This window comes from Humulus lupulus, chromosome X, assembly GCF_963169125.1.
Source record: "Humulus lupulus chromosome X, drHumLupu1.1, whole genome shotgun sequence".
In the NCBI taxonomy this organism is placed as follows: Eukaryota; Viridiplantae; Streptophyta; class Magnoliopsida; order Rosales; family Cannabaceae; genus Humulus; species Humulus lupulus.
In genome coordinates, this window is record NC_084802.1 from 212,411,058 (window position 1) to 212,429,650 (window position 18,593).

The window sequence follows — 18,593 nt, forward strand, 5'->3', positions numbered from 1 at the left end:
ACAAACCACAACTTCACTATTAAACAAAGAAGAAAAAAAACATGGACATTTATACAACTAAAAAAAACTACAAAAATCTCTACTTATAATTCCTCCTCCTCTTTGATTTCTTTGATGCAGCATCATCTTCTGTCTTGTACCCACCAATCTGCTTCTTTTTCGCATGACTATACAAGTTAATGGCAAGATAATCGCGATAGGTAGCAACTTTGGCAGCCATGTTCTTTGGGATGTCATCAATCTTACCATGGATAAACAAATCGGCATACTTGATAACAAATACTCCACAATCACTGCAAAACAAACAAAAAACAACAAATGAAATTATTTAAAACAAACATAATAGAAAAATAAACAACAATATACAAAAACCAGTTACTTACTTGTCCTCTTGAGAAGGCAAGTCTTTGACAAAGTTAAAATCAATTGGATCCTTCTTCCCAACAGAATATGGACCAACATTCAAGTTCAAATCTTTCCTAGAACCATAAAAATCAAGAAAATCTAGAAAATATGGTAAAACAACATAATAAGCCTTCACATATGTGTTGGATTAGCTTATACAGGATCTTTATTTATTTTCATGTATATCTAATATTAAACAAATTAATGCGAGATAGCCTAAAACATGTTTCTAAAATTGAATTCAAAGAGAAACAAAGAATATAATACTTATAGTATACGCAGCGAAATTAAAGAGTCATTCCTTCAGTTTCTCTAACTCTTGTATCCTCTCTGTCACAGAGTATTATCAAGAAACTGAACTGATCTTCTATTTTCTTCACAATCTTCCAATGCATCCTTAGAACCACCTAGACTAGTGTAGGAAATTCTCAACACATGAGATAGATATAGAGAGAAGAAGAGAAAATAACAAAGAGGCTTAGAAAAGGACTTGTGTTTAGAGAGAATCTAAAACTATCAGAAAATCTGACTTATGAATTATCAAACTTATGTTTTGACTTCTCTCTAAGCACTCCTTTTATAGACTCAATTAGGTCATTTAATTTAATTAAAAAATCAATAAAATAATAGTCATTTTGAAGCCCTAGGTCGAAATTATCATGGGCTATAGGCCCGTGAAATTTCCCATTTGATTATAAGCCCATTGGACTTAAAATCAATGCCTGTATTATTTTCTATTGATTTAATTAATTAAATAATTATTTAAATCCTTTATCAAATTAATTATTTATAATTTGAACCTTGATTTAAATTTATTTATTAATTTAGATACCAATTTATCTTAATTAATAAATCTGCCATGATTTCTCTTTTCTTCTCAAAATTACACAACTCTGTGAAACTATCCAAAATTGACCTAGTCAACTTTGATAATTCTAATTGATGATTAAATCAATTAATTGAGACTATCTAGATGATTTTATCCAAGGTACAATGGGGACCATGGGCCTATGAAATCAAGCTCCAATAAGTTATCATAAATCTAACAAATAAATCTACTAACTTATTAATTCCTCGTGACTCCACTATAGACTTGGAATTACACTCTTGAATTCATAGAACGCTCTATAACAAATATAGATACGCTATTAATTATCCATTGTTCAACCATAATTGTCACTCAATCCTCTATAGACGGTCTACAATGAGATAGGACTAAAATACCGTTTTATCTCTCATTGTATTTTATCCTTAAAACACTAAGTTCATTGTAAATGATATTTCAGTAAACTAATTTAATTACTGAAATGAGATCTCTATCATTTAACACCTTGAACCAAACTAAAAGGAAACCATCATTTCACTTCTTCATCAGAAGCTATAGATGTTCATATCTATGATTAACACTCCCACTCAATTATATTACCGAGTTCCCAAGATGTAAGTATGGGCTAGTCCGTAGGGTAAGCTAGTAACGAACAAGTCAAATAACTCAAATAATACAATCAGTTAGAATACTAACCACTCAGAATTGAGATTGAATTGACCTATGGTCAACTATATGATATGACTAGAATAGATAATAACGGTATGTTTACTTATCTTATCAACTGTCAATATCGATCCTGTCCGATGTAACAAATACATCCGATCTTTATATACTTTGCTAATGTTCTGGAAAGAACATAACACTGTAATGTGTAAGTAGATCTGTTTACCGAGTTTTTCGGAAACGAATACGAACGGAATAATAAAAAGACAAGAGCTATAGAAATGCAGAAATATAGATAAACAAACAGTGTTTTTACGTGGTTCAGGCGTTAACGAGCCCTAGTCCACGAGTCGATGTTATTATACTGGTAGAGAATAACAGTCAAATAGCTGGTGTATAAGGAATTCACAACCTCACAGTGTTTCTCTCGGGTTCTCTTGGAGAAGATGAAGCTAGAGAGATTTTTGTAGAGTTCTTGCTATGTGATCTGTTCGCCCTCCCCTCTATTGTAAAATGAGGGGGTCTTTATAGCTAGGGTTTTGGATTAGGGTTTTTCTCTACGTACATGAGTCTTAATTACACCAGCCATAAATAGGGGATACAATTACTGTAGTAGCATGGCTACAAGACTCTATGTGGGTATATTTACGTGAAAGTATGGGGAATACACAAAGTCAGCCGTCTTTTCCAAGTTGTCAGCGGAACAGTAGGCGAAAAGGTACCCTTAGGCGTGCTGGGATGTGTGCGGCTTTGACCTGTCGGGTGTGTCAGGCGGGATCCTGTGTCAGGTGGATATCATTCCAAATATGCCTCCTCCATGACTCGACCGCTTGGTTTTGTTCCGTGCGAGGCACGGAACTGTTTCCGCGAAGACCACTTGAAGAGCTTCTCCTGGAAGGAGCTTCCCCGAAGGATACCCCTTCGGGAGTCCGGGAGAGTTGACGAGTTTCCGTGTCGTGTTTGCTTGAAAGAGTAATCCAGACACTAACCGGGAGAGGCGAAGCCTTTCTGTCCATCCGCGAGCTCTGGTCACCTACCGTGAAAGACATTGGTAATTCTACTTCCCCGAGGATATCCATCTAAACGCTATCCGGAAATCTGGATAACATTTACCCCCCAAGGTCACGGAGCTTTGAGAGATCCGGGAGCTTGTACAGTCCTCCGGGTATTCCGGTTTCTTAGATTAGGCGAGGGGCCACCTTCTGTGTTCCCGGAAGGGTTCCTTTTTCCCGCCTGAGTGTTAGTATGAAAAAGAAAGGGAATTTCTTCTGTTTGAACTCAAGTACTCAAGTGCGGCAAGGGCCACGCGTCATGCCGAGAATGGTTCTGCGATCAAGACGTGTGCGTGAGGCGACTGGTTGAGTATGCGTGCGTCAGTCATCTGAGTAATGATTTGACGGTTTTTAACGGTACTCCGGGCCCGAGGTGGTATAATGATGGGAAATAAATACTTTATTCCCATCCGAGGAGTCATAAATAGGATCGTCGCTTCATCTCCAGCCGTTGGATCTGATGCACACGGAATGGGAAGATCGGGACCGTCCATTTGAGGAATTCGAAACGACTTCTTCCCTGCTATAAAAACGAGGGAACGGACCTTTCTTCCTCTTTACGCTTTCAAATTCTCTATCTTTCGGATTTTCAGATTCCTAAACCTTCGAACTCTCAGGCTTCCAAGCTTCCATTCCTTCGACCTTGCCACTTCTTTTGGTAAGGGATCTAGAAACTTTTCTTTTGATTTGGCAGTGGGTTTATTCGCCGAAGTTCAGGGTTTGAATCGCCGTTCGTCTTTGCAGCTTTTACTTCTCGCGATCGTGCTGTGCAGTGATCCGGTTACTCCTTCAACCTTCAACTACCCGAATACCAGTAAGTATTTCTACTTTGCTCTTTCCTCCCAAACCTTAGGTTGTTGGTAGTTGTTAGAGTTGAGTTTTCTGCCATTATCGCCTATGTGCATGCGTGAATAGGGCTTTGATAGGCATGTGATTGATGTGAGTCGATAAGTAGTCTCTTTTGCATGCTTTGACGATTTGCGTTTGGAAAGTCGTTCCTTGTCTTGCTTGCGTTGTTCTGGTTTGCTGTTTTAGGGCATAAGCATGAACGCCTTTAGGGTGTCTTTCTCTGGAAAAACACTTCTTTTGGTGGGCTTAGGCTCGGAGTCTGAGTCTGGTTCCTTGCTGCCCTTCGAGTGGCATGGTGCCAACCCCTCGGCAAGCTTGGTGGGAGCCTCTCCAAGCAGTTTTCGGGGAGGGTCTCCCCGACGCCTTTGATACCACTAGGGTATGACAAGGGTGCTGACTGCTTAGAGTGTTTTCTTCTTTGTTTCTTTTGCTTAGTGACGAACATCTCAAAGGAACAACTCCCCGCTGTGGTGGAGGCTGATTCTGCCCAGGAGAAGGGTTCCCCTGTCGCTGGCGCAAAGGGGAAAGGAAAGGCAAAAGTGGTCGCGGCTAGCCCACCGACTTCCAATAGTTCAATCTGGGAGATGGACCAGAAGCCGAACCTGTTCAGGAATTACGGCATGCTGGAGCTGTACTCCTCCGAGGCAGGCCTGAAGAACATCCCAGGTCTGATGTGGCACCGTCTGTCGGTGCTGGGCGAGTCGGCTAGCCAGAGTCACGAGGGCTTTGGTGCCTGGAGCTGGGCACACATAGTGTGTGGGGCGCACTTGCCCCTAAGAAGTTACTTTGCCAATTTCTGTGTGAAGGCGGGGATTGCCCCCTTCCAGTTGATTCCCCCCAGCTACAAGCTCCTAGCGGGGTGGTTCATCTTTTGCAAGTCCCGGAAACTGGAAGCTCCTACCCCGGAGGAGGTGCTGTACTTCTACGGGTTGAAGTCTCAGCCCATGAGGGGTCATTCAGACAAGGTGGGATTTTACAGGCTGGAGAGGCACCCGGACGTGATATGTCCCACCTGTCATACCGCGAGGGTTCCAGACCTCCGGGAGTACTGGTTCCTGACGACTGGCTTCCCACTGAAGAGGGTGCCAGCCCTATCTTTGGACTTCAAAATCCCTGGTAAGTGCTCCTTCCTCTCCTTTTCAACTTTGTTTCTTTGCGTTTGATTTGCCTTTCGGGAGGATCTCTAATGCTTGTATTTGAATTTTGCAGAAGTCGTTCCGCGGACACCTCGTTGTGCGGAGATGATAAGGAGGTCCGAGTTCTACGAAGGGCTTTCGGAGGAAGAGTTGAAAGTGGAGGGACTTGTGACCTCCGAATCTTTGAGGGAGTATGGGCTACTCGCCTCTTTCCAAAACATTGAGCCAGTGAGTGGCAGGGGGCAAAGTCAGGTGTCAGCTGACATCCGGGAGCAGATTGCCCTGGAGCTGTCCGAGGTGATCAACCAAGCTGCCCGGGACGAGAATACTTTATCTCCTAGCTGGGCGGAGAGGTTCCCCGACCCCCAGCCGGAGGAAGAGGAGATCGAGGCCCGCCACGCCGCGGCTTACCCTAACGAAGGGGCTCCGGGGGCTAGTACCTCCGGGAGAGGTAAGACTAGTTTTCGATTGATCCACACCCCCAGCCTGTCTGAGGTTTCCCGGACCTCTCAGATGGGGTTCGATCCTCGCTTCCTTAGGCTAGATCCGCGTAGGATACCCTTTGACAGATATTGCGATAGGGTAGATGAGCTCCTCGGGTGTCTGAGTGACGGTAGTCTGCCAGAAGGTGTCATCATGGTTGACCCTTCTTCCCTCAGCATGTCATTCCCGGACTTCAAGGAGTACGGGAGCTTCCTGGAGCAGGAGGCGGTGTTTTGTTTTGCTCGGGGAAGGCCATCCACGTTTCTCGTGCATGGTCGTCCCTTTCAAACTTTTCTTTTTCTTGTTTCTTGTTCCCTGCTGGCGGACTTGCTTGTGCTTTTATGTTGTTGATTGTCTTGTCTTCTGCTTATCTTCTTTCTCATTGCCTGTTGGTTCGTTAACCTTGCTTCGTATGTTTCTTGCAGAGTATCCAGAAGCCAAGATGTTGGGGAGAGTTACTTTGCTCATTAAGAAGGCTGCCACCAGCCAAGACCCGTCCAAGGGGAAAGGACGGAAGGCCAAGGCTGGTAGGGGAGGTAAAGCTGCCACCCCCAAGAAGACAAGTGGCGAGGCGCAAGCGTCTCCGGGGGTAGAGAAGTCTCCTGCCGACGGGCCTTCCGAGACTATGATGGTCTCGAGTAGCAGCAGTGACGGGGAAGGGCTTGTGTTCCCCGTAAAGACGACTGGGGTGAGCAAGCGTCCCGGAGGGGATGCTGAGGGCACCGAGAAGAAACGCCTTAGACACTCTTCTCCCGGTCGAAGGCAACAACAACAGCAACGACAGCAACCACAACTACAACAACAGCAACAACAAGAACAACAGAGACAATCACCAACGCCACAGCGGCAGCAACAACCACATCCAAACCAGCAGCAACAACAAGGGCAATTACTTCCGCTGCCGCAGCAGCAAAAGCAACAACAACAACAAAGGCAGTCACCTCCGCCACCGCAGCAGCAAAAACAACAGACCGGGGCCTTAATACCCCGTCTGCCTCCTCCTCCAGCCCAAAGGGAGTCCACCCTTCCGGGGTCTCCTTCTTCTCAGCAAACAAACCTTCCTCTGCCTGGCCTGAAGTTCCACTTCCCGCAGAAACCAACCCGTTTCCCCGCTGCCCTCCTGGAGAGTGTAAGACGGGCCGATAATTTTTTGAAGAGACGGTTGGAGGCTGAGAAGGCCATTACTCAGGGAAGGGCAGACAACTTGTCTGCCGTGAAGAGAGCTGAGTTGGCCGAGGGGGTGAGGTCTCTTCACCCGGCTGGAGCGGTTTTGGATGGCCCAGCCTTGGAGAAGAGGCTGGTGCCTAGGCTTGGACGTGCATTGGCGCCGTTCGGAGCGGAGATGATGGAGGACATGGCCCTGAGCTTGTGCGAGCTCAATTATGAGAAATGGGCCATCAGTAGCAGTAAGGATCCGCTGTTGCTGACACATGCCGTGAAGCAGCAATTGTCCGGGGTAAGCCGTCAGTTGTTGTGTTTTGGGATCATCTGTCTTTTGGTCCGGCTTAACTCATTCTGTTGTCTTTCCTTGCAGGCCTCTATGATCGCGGAACGCTCGTTCCGGGAGGTGGGTGCAGTTCTGGTTCAGCTGGAGGAGAGCCAGCTGGCTCGCCAGGCCTTGGAGGCGGAGAAGCAGAAACTGACCCAACAGGCCTTGGAGGCTTCGGAGAAGATTGATCAGGCCCGGCGCACGGCTGCGGAAGAGGCGGACAAGAAATATCTTGCCAAATATCGAGAGTACCGGGCCAACGCAGAGAATGAGTTCAGACAGCGGTCGGATGAGATGAAGGCCGAAAACTCCCAGCTCCGGGAAGAGCTGTCCCAAGCCAGGGTGGAGAAGGATACCTTGGAAGCCCGCTTGCAATCAAAAAATGATCTCCTCCTTAAGCAGCAAGAGGAATATTCCACTCTTCAGAGTAAGCTGCACGAGGAGGAGCAATTTCATAAGAGGAGCAAGGATCTCGTGTCTATGCTGGAGTTGGGGCTCGCCGAGAAGGATAAAGAGATCGGAGCCTTGCAATTCACTGCCAGGGGGCATGTGACCGAGAAGCAATCCGTGCTGAGCCAAAATAGGGAGCAGCGCAAGGAGATTGATTCTCTTAAGGGAGAGCGGGATGCCTCCAAGGCCGAGATGGAAAAACTAAGGGCTCAATTAGCTGTCGCGGAGGCACAGCTGGCAACCTCCGAGGCAAAGTGCTTGAAGGAGAGGGAGGATGCCGAGGTGGTTCTGAACAGGACGATTAATATATCGCACGTGGCCCTCATGCATCAACTCTGGAAAATGAACCCGGAGGTACTAGGCTATCTGGGAGAGGATGCTGACGCCATGAGGGAGAAGTTACAGGTGTGGGATCAAGGCCCAGAGGTGTACGTCCAAACTTACAACGTTGGCGAGCGTGCTGGAGCCCCTGAAGCAGGAGATCCCGGAGAGGCGGGGACCTCTGAACCTGCATGTGATGAAGTTCCACCTCCCAATGAGCCGACTCCACCTGCCCCAGTTGGAACTGCCGACCTCGAGGCCTTGGACGCGGACACTACTGCCACCCCCAATGCTTGAAGGGGCCTTATCTTTAATAATTTTTCATTTGAGTTTTTCTTTGGGGCGAAGCTCCTTGTACTCTTTTCTCATTGCAGACATATTTGCCATAATTATAGCATTCTCCTTTCTTTTCTGCCGAGTTCTTTATTTATCTTTGCGTTTAGGGTAGACTTTTATACGGTAGAAACTGTTGTAGGGGCGCATGAGGTTTTGGTTCCAACGACCAGAACCTATGCACTTCCCACTTGAAGCTCTAACGGCTGATGTCTTTTCCCACGTAGTTTCTAGGTTACGAAGGTTTCCTGGTTCCAACGGCCAGACTCCTTTCACCGTATTTTAGCTTTCCTAAGGCAAATAGCCAATCCCGGGACTTGTAGTTATACTGTTCGCTGGGATTGCTAAGGTGAGCCGTTCCATGGCTCGGAACGGGAGTTCTTTTGGTGAGCGTCGCTAGACTTAAGGTTAGATCTTTGCGAAGCAAAACTAACTGTCGTTGCGAACCTCATGGTGGTTGACTTCAGGGACCTGGCATGGAGCCCTGCGAGGCAAGGCTCGTTGCTGTCGGGGAAATTGCCACGCCCACCAGGTGTGATCCCGGAGCAGGGGCTTTGCGAAGCAAGGCCTGCTGTGAGTGGGGGATCGACCATGTCTGCTCCTGGAGCTGAAACTTGCAGTGGTCGAGGAGTTCGCCATGCATTATTTTGTGAGATCTGGAGCTGAAGCCTGCGAAGCAAGGCTTACAACGGTCGCAGATCTTGCCATCTTTCGCCTTGCGGGACCCGGAGCTGGAGCTTGCGAAGCAAAGCTCTACAGCGGTCGCGGAGTATTCTGCAAAGGACTTGTCAGAGAGTTGGGGGTGTTTCGGCGTAGCTCTCTGAATGTGCCCCAACCCCCAGTCCTGTTCATCGCTGGGCTACAGGAGATAATTTTCATGATGCATAGTGGCAGGCATTTCAATGGCAATTTTCACAAAAACACGTAATGCGCACATGACACGCAATGCAAGTATGTTTATGGCAAAAACACATAATGCGCACATGACACGTAATGCGAGTATGTTTATGGCAAAAACACATAATGCGCACATGACACGTAATGCAAGTATATTTATGGCAAAAACACATAATGCGCACATGACACGTAATGCAAGTATGTTTATGGCAATAACAAATTAACCTAAGCTTAACAATTTAAAAAATGCTAGCATACGAGTGGTGTTCTGCGTATATTTTGTTCAAGGGGCGTATGGCTATGCCTTAGCCATGTATACCCCCCCCAAGTGAGCGTGGGGTCCGGACGTCTCCGGACCGCGTGGTCACTTGTTGAAACGCAGCCTTGAACACAGGGATAAAAAATGCAGTAAAAGCGGAGTGAACCTCTCCGTGTTTCATTAAATTAGCCTGAGGCATGCGTTTTACAGCGGGGAGGATTATCTCCACATTTTATACTTTTGCTACGTCCACCAAGGACCTTCGACTAGATAGATAGTCCGGGGCCTACTGATAGTAACGGGGGAGGTGCTCCGCGTTCCAGGCGCGCGGGACTTTAGATCCGTCGAGTCTCTTTAAGTGATACGTCCCATGGCCCACTTTTTCTTGGACTTCATAGGGGCCTTCCCAGTTGGGTCCGAGGACTCCCACTCCCGGGTCCTGCGTAGCAGGAAATACTCTCCGTAGGACAAGATCCCCAACTTCGAATGTACGGCTCTTGACTCTCGTGTTAAAGTGTCGGGCTATCTTGCCTTGTTACATTTTTAGTTGGACCTGCGACTGCTCCCGGAGCTCTTCGATCATGTCCAGGGACTCCTGGAGAAGGGCGTGGTTCCGGGTAGGGTCGTAGGTATCCTGCCTGTGAGAGGGGATCATAGTTTCTACCGGGATGACGGCCTCGCATCCGAAGGTCATGGAATAAGGGGTGTGCCCCGTCGAAGTCCTCTCTGTCATGCGATAGGCCCAAAGTACTCGCGGAAGCTCTTCCGGCCAGTGAGCCTTGCATGCTTGGAGTTTTTTCTTCAACGTGGTCTTTAAGATTTTGTTTACTGCTTCCACTTGCCCATTAGCTTGAGGTCTGGCGACTGCGGAAAAGCTTTTGATGATTCCATGCGAAGCACAGAAGTTCGTGAAATGTTCACTATCAAATTGCTTCCCGTTGTCGGACACAATTTTTCGTGGAAGCCCAAAACGACACACTATATTCCTGATGACAAAGTCCAGTGCTTTTTTAGATGTGACCGTGTTCATAGGTTCAGCTTCAGCCCATTTGGTGAAGTAGTTTACCGCGACTATGGCATACTTCACTCCACCCTTTCCAGTTGGAAGGGAACTTACTAGGTCAATGCCCTAAACGGCGAACGGCCAGGGGCTGGTCATTAAGGTAATTTCTGTAGGCGGCGCTCGCGGAACCTTGGCGTACCTCTGGCACTGCTCACATTTTCTGACATAATCCACACAATCCTTTTTCATGGTGGGCCAGAAGTATCCTTGACGAAGGATCTTTTTGGAGAGGCTCAGCCCGGAGGTATGGTCGCCACAGAAGCCTCCGTGAATCTCATGGATGATGGTGCTGATTTCGGTTCCGGCAACACACCTAAGGAAAGGTATGGACAACCCCCTTCGGTAAAGCTTTCCATCCATAACCACGTATCGGGGAGCTTGATATTGGAGCTTTCTTGCGTCAGCCTTATCAGTGGGGAGCTCTCCGGTGGTGAGAAATCTGAGGATGGGTCCTATCCAGGAGTGGGAATGGTCGATGATGGCGTTTATCCTTCGTGTCTCAGTACTGGGGGCTTCTAAGTGCCCGATGGGGACTAGGCCATATTGTTCAATCTCCGGGTCTGTTGCAAGCTTGGCCAGCGTGTCCGCGAGTGAATTCTGATCCCGGGGGACCTGGCGGATTTGGTAGCCTTTGAAATGCTGCAGGAGGCCGCGGGAGAGAGACACGTAGGCAGCCATTTTTTCGCCTTTCGTCTGGTATTCCCCGGATATTTGGTTTACCACAAGTAGGGAGTCCCTGTATACTTCGATTTTTTGGGCTCCGACTTCTCTGGCCAGTTGCAATCCAGCTAGCATGGCTTCGTGTTCTGCTTCGTTGTTGGATGCTAGGAACGCGAAACGGATAGCGCTCTGGAGCTGATGCCCTTGGGGAGATACTAGGATGACCCCTGCTCCAGATCTTTTTTCATTTGAGGCTCCGTCTACATAGACCTTCCATGTGGGAAGTTCCGGGACAGGATCTTCCGGGAGGTCATTCATTCCCGAGCATTCCACAATAAAGTCCGCGAGAGCTTGTCCTTTTATGGAAACACGTGGCTGGTAGTGGATGTCGAACTGGCTCAGTTCCATGGCCCACTTAAGCAATCTGCCAGAAGACTCGGGCTTCTGCAAGACTTGTCGGAGAGGGTGGTTGGTAAGTACTCTGATGGTGTGCGCCTGGAAATAGGGCCTTAGCTTCCGCGAAGCGATTAGCAAGCAGAGGGAGAGTTTCTCGATCATTGAATATCTGGACTCGGCGTCCAGTAACCTCTTGCTTACGTAATACACAGGGAGCTGGATACGGCCGTCTTCCCGGACGAGAGCGGCACTTATGGCGTGCTTTGTCACTGCTAAATACAAGAACAACACCTCTCCTTCGACAGGTTTGGACAGAATGGGAGCTCGAGTTAGATGCTCCTTGAGGTGTTGGAAGGCTGCTTCGCATTCAGGGGTCCATTCGAACTTCTTGTTTCCTCGCAACACATTTGTCAGTGGCCTTAGATACGAAGCGGCTGAGAGCAGCTATCCTTCCGGTAACGCTTTGAACATCCTTATGCTTCCAGGGAGAAGGCATATCTATGAAAGCCCTAATTTTTTCAGGGTTGGCTTCCACTCCGCGAGAGCTGACAATGAAACCGAGGAACTTCCCAGACGAGACCCCGAAAGTACATTTCTTCGGATTCAGTTTCATCCCGTACTTTCGGATCACGGCGAAAGCTTCCTCAAGGTCATCACTGTGGTCTCCGGAGGTCTTGGATTTTACCAACATGTCGTCTACGTACACCTCCATGTTCCTCCCCAGCTGGTCTTTGAACATCTTGTTTACTAGACGCTGGTACGTCGCCCCGGCATTCTTCAAACCGAAAGGCATGAACACATAACAGTAGACACCCTTGTCCGTGAGGAAGCTGGTGTGTTCCTGGTCTGCGACATGCATCTTTATCTGGTTGTACCCGGAGTACGCATCCATGAAGGATAAGAGTTCATACCCGGAAGTAGCGTCTACCATCTGATCGATTCGCGGAAGAGGGAAACAATCTTTTGGGCAGGCCTTGTTTAGGTCCGTGAAGTCAATGCACATTCTCCAGGACCCATTGGGTTTCGGGACCAGAACTGGGTTGGCCAACCACACGGGATAGTGTGACTCCTGGAGAAAACCTATGGACATCAGCTTGTCCACTTCGGCTTTGACTGCTTCAGCTCTTACTGGGTCTAACGGCCTCCTCTTTTGGCGAACCGGAGTCGCAGATGGGTCTATGTTGAGTGCGTGGCACGCAACATTAGGATTAATCCCTGTCATATCAGCGTGGCACCATGCCAGGATATCCTGATTATTCTTTACAGTGGCCACAATCTTTTCTCGAACGGCCGACGGGAGGTTTTTCCCCACCTGAATGACTTTGGTGGGATCTCCTGGGTTGAGGACCACCTCTTCGACTTCCTCCATCGGTTCTATCACTCTCTCGACCCCCACTCTAGGGTCGAGTTCGTCAAAGCATGCCCCTTGAGCACCCCCAGTTTCTGGTAACTCTTCTGTCAAAGGAATGGCAGCAACCGTCTCCTGGACCGTGTAAACGGATCGGACGGAGACGTTATAACAGCTTCGTGCACTTCGTTGGTCTCCTCGGAGGGTGCCAATACGCCCATCGTCGCACGGAAACTTCAAGCATAAGTGGCGTATCGAGGTTATGGCCCCACAATCTATTAGGACCGGTCGACCTAGGATGGCATTATACGCCGTGGGGCAGTCGACCACCACGAATGTGCAGTGCTTGAAGGCACAGGCGTCACTTTCTCCTCTGAGGGTGACTGGAAGTTGAATCTTGCCTAATGGCATGAGTGCATCCCCATTGAACCCTTGAAGCTGGATGGGGCATGGGGTCAGGTCTGTCTCGGTTAATCCGATCGCGTGGAAGACAGCTTTGAAGAGGATGTTTACGGAGCTTCCGTTATCGATCAAGATCCGCGAGACCTTCTTATTGGCAATCTGGGCTTCCACCACGAGGGGATCGTTGTGGGGGAAGTGCACATGTCGTGCGTCGTCTTCTGTGAAGGTGATGGGAAGGTCCATCATTCGGGGGCGTTGTGCAGGTGATTGAACCAAGGCGCACATTTCCCCAGTGTGTTCTAACTCCCTCAAGTACCTTTTCTGGGAGTTGCGCGTGCTTCCGGCAAGGTGTGGTCCTCCGGAGATGGTGGCTACGTGTCCGTCAACAGGTGGCGGAGCAAGGCCGGACGGATATGGGTTGCCAGGCCCTGGAGCCAACAAGGCAATGGGTGCCGGAGAGGTTGGAGCAGGAAGCGCTGGGAACTGAGACCCAGGAGCTTGGGGGTGATCGGCTCTAGGAGCGCTAGCGGTCCCCCTTTGTCCCTGGGAGTATGCAGCTCCGTGAACTACTCCCTGTCCGGGATAAATTATGGGTATCCTCACCCATTGACCGAGGTGTCCCGCTCTTGCCAGGGACTCGATCTCGTCCTTCAGCTGAAGGCATTCGTTTGTGGTGTGCCCCACGTCTCCGTGGAACTCACACCTCTTATTGGAGTCTCGCGGACGCCTTCCTCCGTGAGACACTTTTGGGGGCTTCCTGTAGTTGACCATGTTACAGGTCGCCCGATAGACGTTTTCTCGTGATTCTATCAAACTGGTGTACTCCGTGAACTTGGGTTCATAGTTCTTCCGGGGTTTCTTTGAATGGTCCCCTCGGTTGGAGTTTCTTCCGCCTCGTTTATTCCGCGATTGGCTCGGATTTTGATCTGGGCCTTCCGCTTGTGGTTGCGGCGGTCCGGGAGCGATACTACATCCGGTTTGTACAGCTCCGTACCCAGAGAGATGGGTTTGGCTTGGCGTCTGAGCAGACGCGGAAGGCCCATACACGCTTGGAGTGAACTGGGCTCCTGGAAGCGTGAGAGCTGGCGCGGGAGCTTGCGAAGCAAAGCTCGGTGTAGTCACGGAAGGCGTCGGAGCTGGAGGAACTCCAAAGGCCTGTTGGTAGGCATCCTCAAGGTTGATGATTCCCTGAGCTTTTGACATGAATTCGGATAGGGTTTCTGCCCGTCTCCGTTGCATTTCCCCCCACAGTAGGGAGCCGACGGTAAGCCCTGATTGAAGGGCGATCAGCTTCATATCGTCGCTGACCTTGGTCTTAGAAGCAGCTTCCATCATTCTTTGAATGAAAGCTTTGAGGTTCTCATTGGGTTGCTGCTTGATGTTGGTTAAGGAACCAACCTCCATGTCGTGGTCGCGGGCAGCAATGAACTGCCTCCTGAATGCGGACTGTAGCTCCTTCCAACTGTGGATTGATCCAGGAGCTAATCTTTTCCACCAATCCTCCGTGGACTTGGTAAGGGTGAGTGAGAAGCACATGCATTTGGCGTCCTCACTGACGCGTGCCACTTGCATCATTTTGTTGTATTTAGCTAGGTGGGTACGCGGGTCTGTCCTCCCCTCATATAATTCTATGTGAGGCATTTTGAAGTTATCCGGGAGGGACGTTTCCGCGATCCTCCGAATACCTCCTCAGAGTCTGACAGGGCCCCACTTTGCTTCCGGACCAGCTTGGTCAAGGCAGCAATCTGTTCCTCGAGCCTCTTTGTATCACTCTCCGGGAGGTCACGTCCCCGGAGCTTGTCATTAATATGATTTCGGAGGTCATCTCCGCGAGGCCGGGCCTTTTCTCCTTTGGCCTTTTCATACTTGGCCTCCAACCTTCTTCTTAGATCCACCGTGGACCAGCTATCTTCGGAGTGCGAGTTCGCAGCCCGACCGTCCTGGTTGACGGAATCACTGGGGCGGTTGTTCCTTCCCCTAGGCCTGGGTGCCTTAGCACCGGGCCCTTTAGGCACGGAGTGCCCCCTTGGGGCTGAAGGACGTCTGGGCTTAGGAGCGCCAGAGACCTTCTGCGCACGGGGGGGGGGGGGGCAGTCGGCCTGGTGATTCACGCCTTTAGGAGGTGCAGGGGCGTCAGCGCACACAGGCTCTCCAACTTTTTCTTTGCCCTTGTTAGGGGCGGCTTTGGATGGTCCAGCAGCGGCTGGATCCGGCATAGCGGCATCAGCACCACCTAAAACAGAGGCGTCCTCGTCCGAGTCGCCTAGGTCTCCGAACTTGCTTTGGAGGCGCTCCATCATGCGCTGCATTTTTTCGGAGACGCGCTCCTGCTCAACAAGCTTGGCTTTGGTGACCGCCAGTTCTTCGGCTACTTGGACCAGTTCTGGATCCTTCTCATAGTAGCAGCCGTCCTTGTAATAACCGTCTTGGACATACTCTTCTTCGTCTTCTAAGTATGTCGTATCTTCAGTACTGACCCGATCCTGGCGGGATGTCGGATCTTCACCTTGGTAGTCCAAGGGTTCGTTTTGTACCGCATCTTCCATCATAGTATCGGGGTTGACCCTAGCATTTTTGTCAACTGCGGATTTTCTCGTAGTCACCATCTTTTTAGCACGAAGTGAATACAAAAAACGTACACAGAAAAAGAGCTGACTAACAACTTCCTACAGCTCTCAATGAAAGCACCAAAATGTTTACCGAGTTTTTCGGAAACGAATACGAACGGAATAATAAAAAGACAAGAGCTATAGAAATGCAGAAATATAAATAAACAAACAGTGTTTTTACGTGGTTCAGGCGTTAACGAGCCCTAGTCCACGAGTCGATGTTATTATACTGGTAGAGAATAACAGTCAAATAGCTGGTGTATAAGGAATTCACAACCTCACAGTGTTTCTCTCGGGTTCTCTTGGAGAAGATGAAGCTAGAGAGATTTTTGTAGAGTTCTTGCTATGTGATCTGTTCGCCCTCCCCTCTATTGTAAAATGAGAGGGTCTTTATAGTTAGGGTTTTGGATTAGGGTTTTTCTCTACGTACATGAGTCTTAATTACACCAGCCATAAATAGGGGATACAATTACTGTAGTAGCATGGCTACAAGACTCTATGTGGGTATATTTACGTGAAAGTATGGGGAATACACAAAGTCAGCCATCTTTTCCAAGTTGTCAGCGGAACAGTAGGCGAAAAGGTACCCTTAGGCGTGCTGGGATGTGTGCGGCTTTGACCTGTCGGGTGTGTCAGGCGGGATCCTGTGTCAGGTGGATATCATTCCAAATATGCCTCCTCCATGACTCGACCGCTTGGTTTTGTTCCGTGCGAGGCACGGAACTGTTTTCGCGAAGACCACTTGAAGAGCTTCTCCTGGAAGGAGCTTCCCCGAAGGATACCCCTTCGGGAGTCCGGGAGAGTTGACGAGTTTCCGTGTCGTGTTTGCTTGAAAGAGTAATCCGGACACTAAACGGGAGAGGCGAAGCCTTTCTGTCCATCCGCGAGCTCTGGTCACCTACCCTGAAAGACATTGGTAATTCTGCTTCCCCGAGGATATCCATCTAAACGCTATCCGGAAATCTGGATAACAAGATCATATTGTAGATTGGCAAGTCAGTGTAAATCTGGTGCATTGACTAATCTTAGGACTAACTTATTTTGAACATATAATCATATTTATATTCCACTGTGATTACGTCACTATAAATAAGATTAGCTATATGCTCGGGATTTAATAGAAGTTTATATTAAACAAATAATCATGAAAATAAAACATGTGAGCAAAGTGATTGACCAAGTCAAAAAATGATTTCTATTCTTTTATTGATAATAAAATGAGATTACAAAGAATTTGAGTTTTAATTAGGGCATAAAACCCCAACAAACTCCCACTTGCACTAATTGAAACTAATGCCTTAATTCTACTAATCCCATCTCCTTGATATGCTTATCAAATGTAGCTTCTGGTAGTGTCTTTGTAAACGGATCTGCAAGATTGTCTTCAGTTGCAATCTTCATAACCTTCACATCTCCCCTGCCCACATATTCTCGAATAATGTGATACTTCCTTTCTATATGCTTACTCCTCTTGTGACTTCGAGGTTCTTTCGAGTTGGCTATCGCTCCTGTATTGTCACAAAACAACACAAGCGGTTTATCCATTTCTGGAATAACACCAAGATCCAAATAGAACTTCTTTAGCCAGACTATTTCCTTAGCTGCTTCCGACGCAGCTATGTACTCAGCCTCCATGGTGGAACCTGAGATTGCAGACTGCTTTACGCTTCTCCAAATCACAACTCCACCCCCAAGAGTAAACACCATTCCAGAAGTAGACTTTCTGTCATCGACATTAGTCTGAAAATCTGAATCAGTGTAGCCTACAGGGTTCAGAACACCACCCTTATAGACTAACATATAATCCCTAGTCCGTCTCAAATACTTCAGGATATGTTTAACTGCTATCCAATGTTCCGGTCCTGGGTTTGAATGATACCTGCTCACTACTCCCACTGCATAGCAGATATCTGGTCTAGAACACAACATGGCATACATCAGACTTCCAACTGCAGATGCGTAAGGAACTTTTCTCATTGCATCTTCCTCTTCAGGAGTCTGGGGAGACTGGTTCTTTGAAAGATGAATTCCATGGCAGGACGGTAGACGCCCTTTCTTAGAATTTGTCATTGAGAAACGTTCAAGCCCTTTATCAATGTAAGCTGCTTGAGATAGAGCTAAAAGTTTGTTCTTTCTATCCCTGATGTTCTGGATACCTAGAACATAACTTGCTTCACTCAAATCCTTCATCTGGAATTGAGTGCTCAGCCAATTCTTCACATTTGATAATTTCTTAACATTGTTTCCAATGAGTAAGATATCATCTACATAAAGAACCAGGAATACCACTATTTGATTTGCCTTCAGTTGGTAAACACAGGGCTCATCAATATTTTGTTCAAAGCCATAGGTTTTGATTATTTCATCAAACCTAAGATTCCAGGAACGAGAAGCTTGCTTAAGTCCATAGATGGACCTATTCAACTTGCAAACTTTTCCTTCTTGTCCAGATACTCTAAATCCTTCTGGCTGATCCATATAAATGACTTCGTCAAGCTTTCCATTAAGAAAAGCTGTCTTGACGTCCATTTGCCAGATCTCATAGTCAAGAGCGACTGCTATGGATAGGAGGATGTGAATGGATTTGAGCATGGCTACCGGACTAAAAGTTTCCTCATAGTCCATGCCTTCTCTTTGGGTATAACCCTTTGCCACTAATCGAGCTTTATAAGTCTCGATATTTCCATCAACACCTCGTTTCTTCTTGTAGATCCACTTGCACCCAATGGCCCTAAAGTCACTAGGTGCTTCCACAAGATCCCAGACGGAATTTGAGTACATGGACTCTATTTCCTGTTTCATGGCTCGAGCCATAGTTCCTTTTCAGGGCTAGCCATTGCCTGTTTGAAAGACAACGGATCATCATCACTAGTGTCACCAACAACCATATTGGTTTCACCATCCAAACCATAGCAAATTGGGTTCCTAGAAACCCTCCCACTACGACAA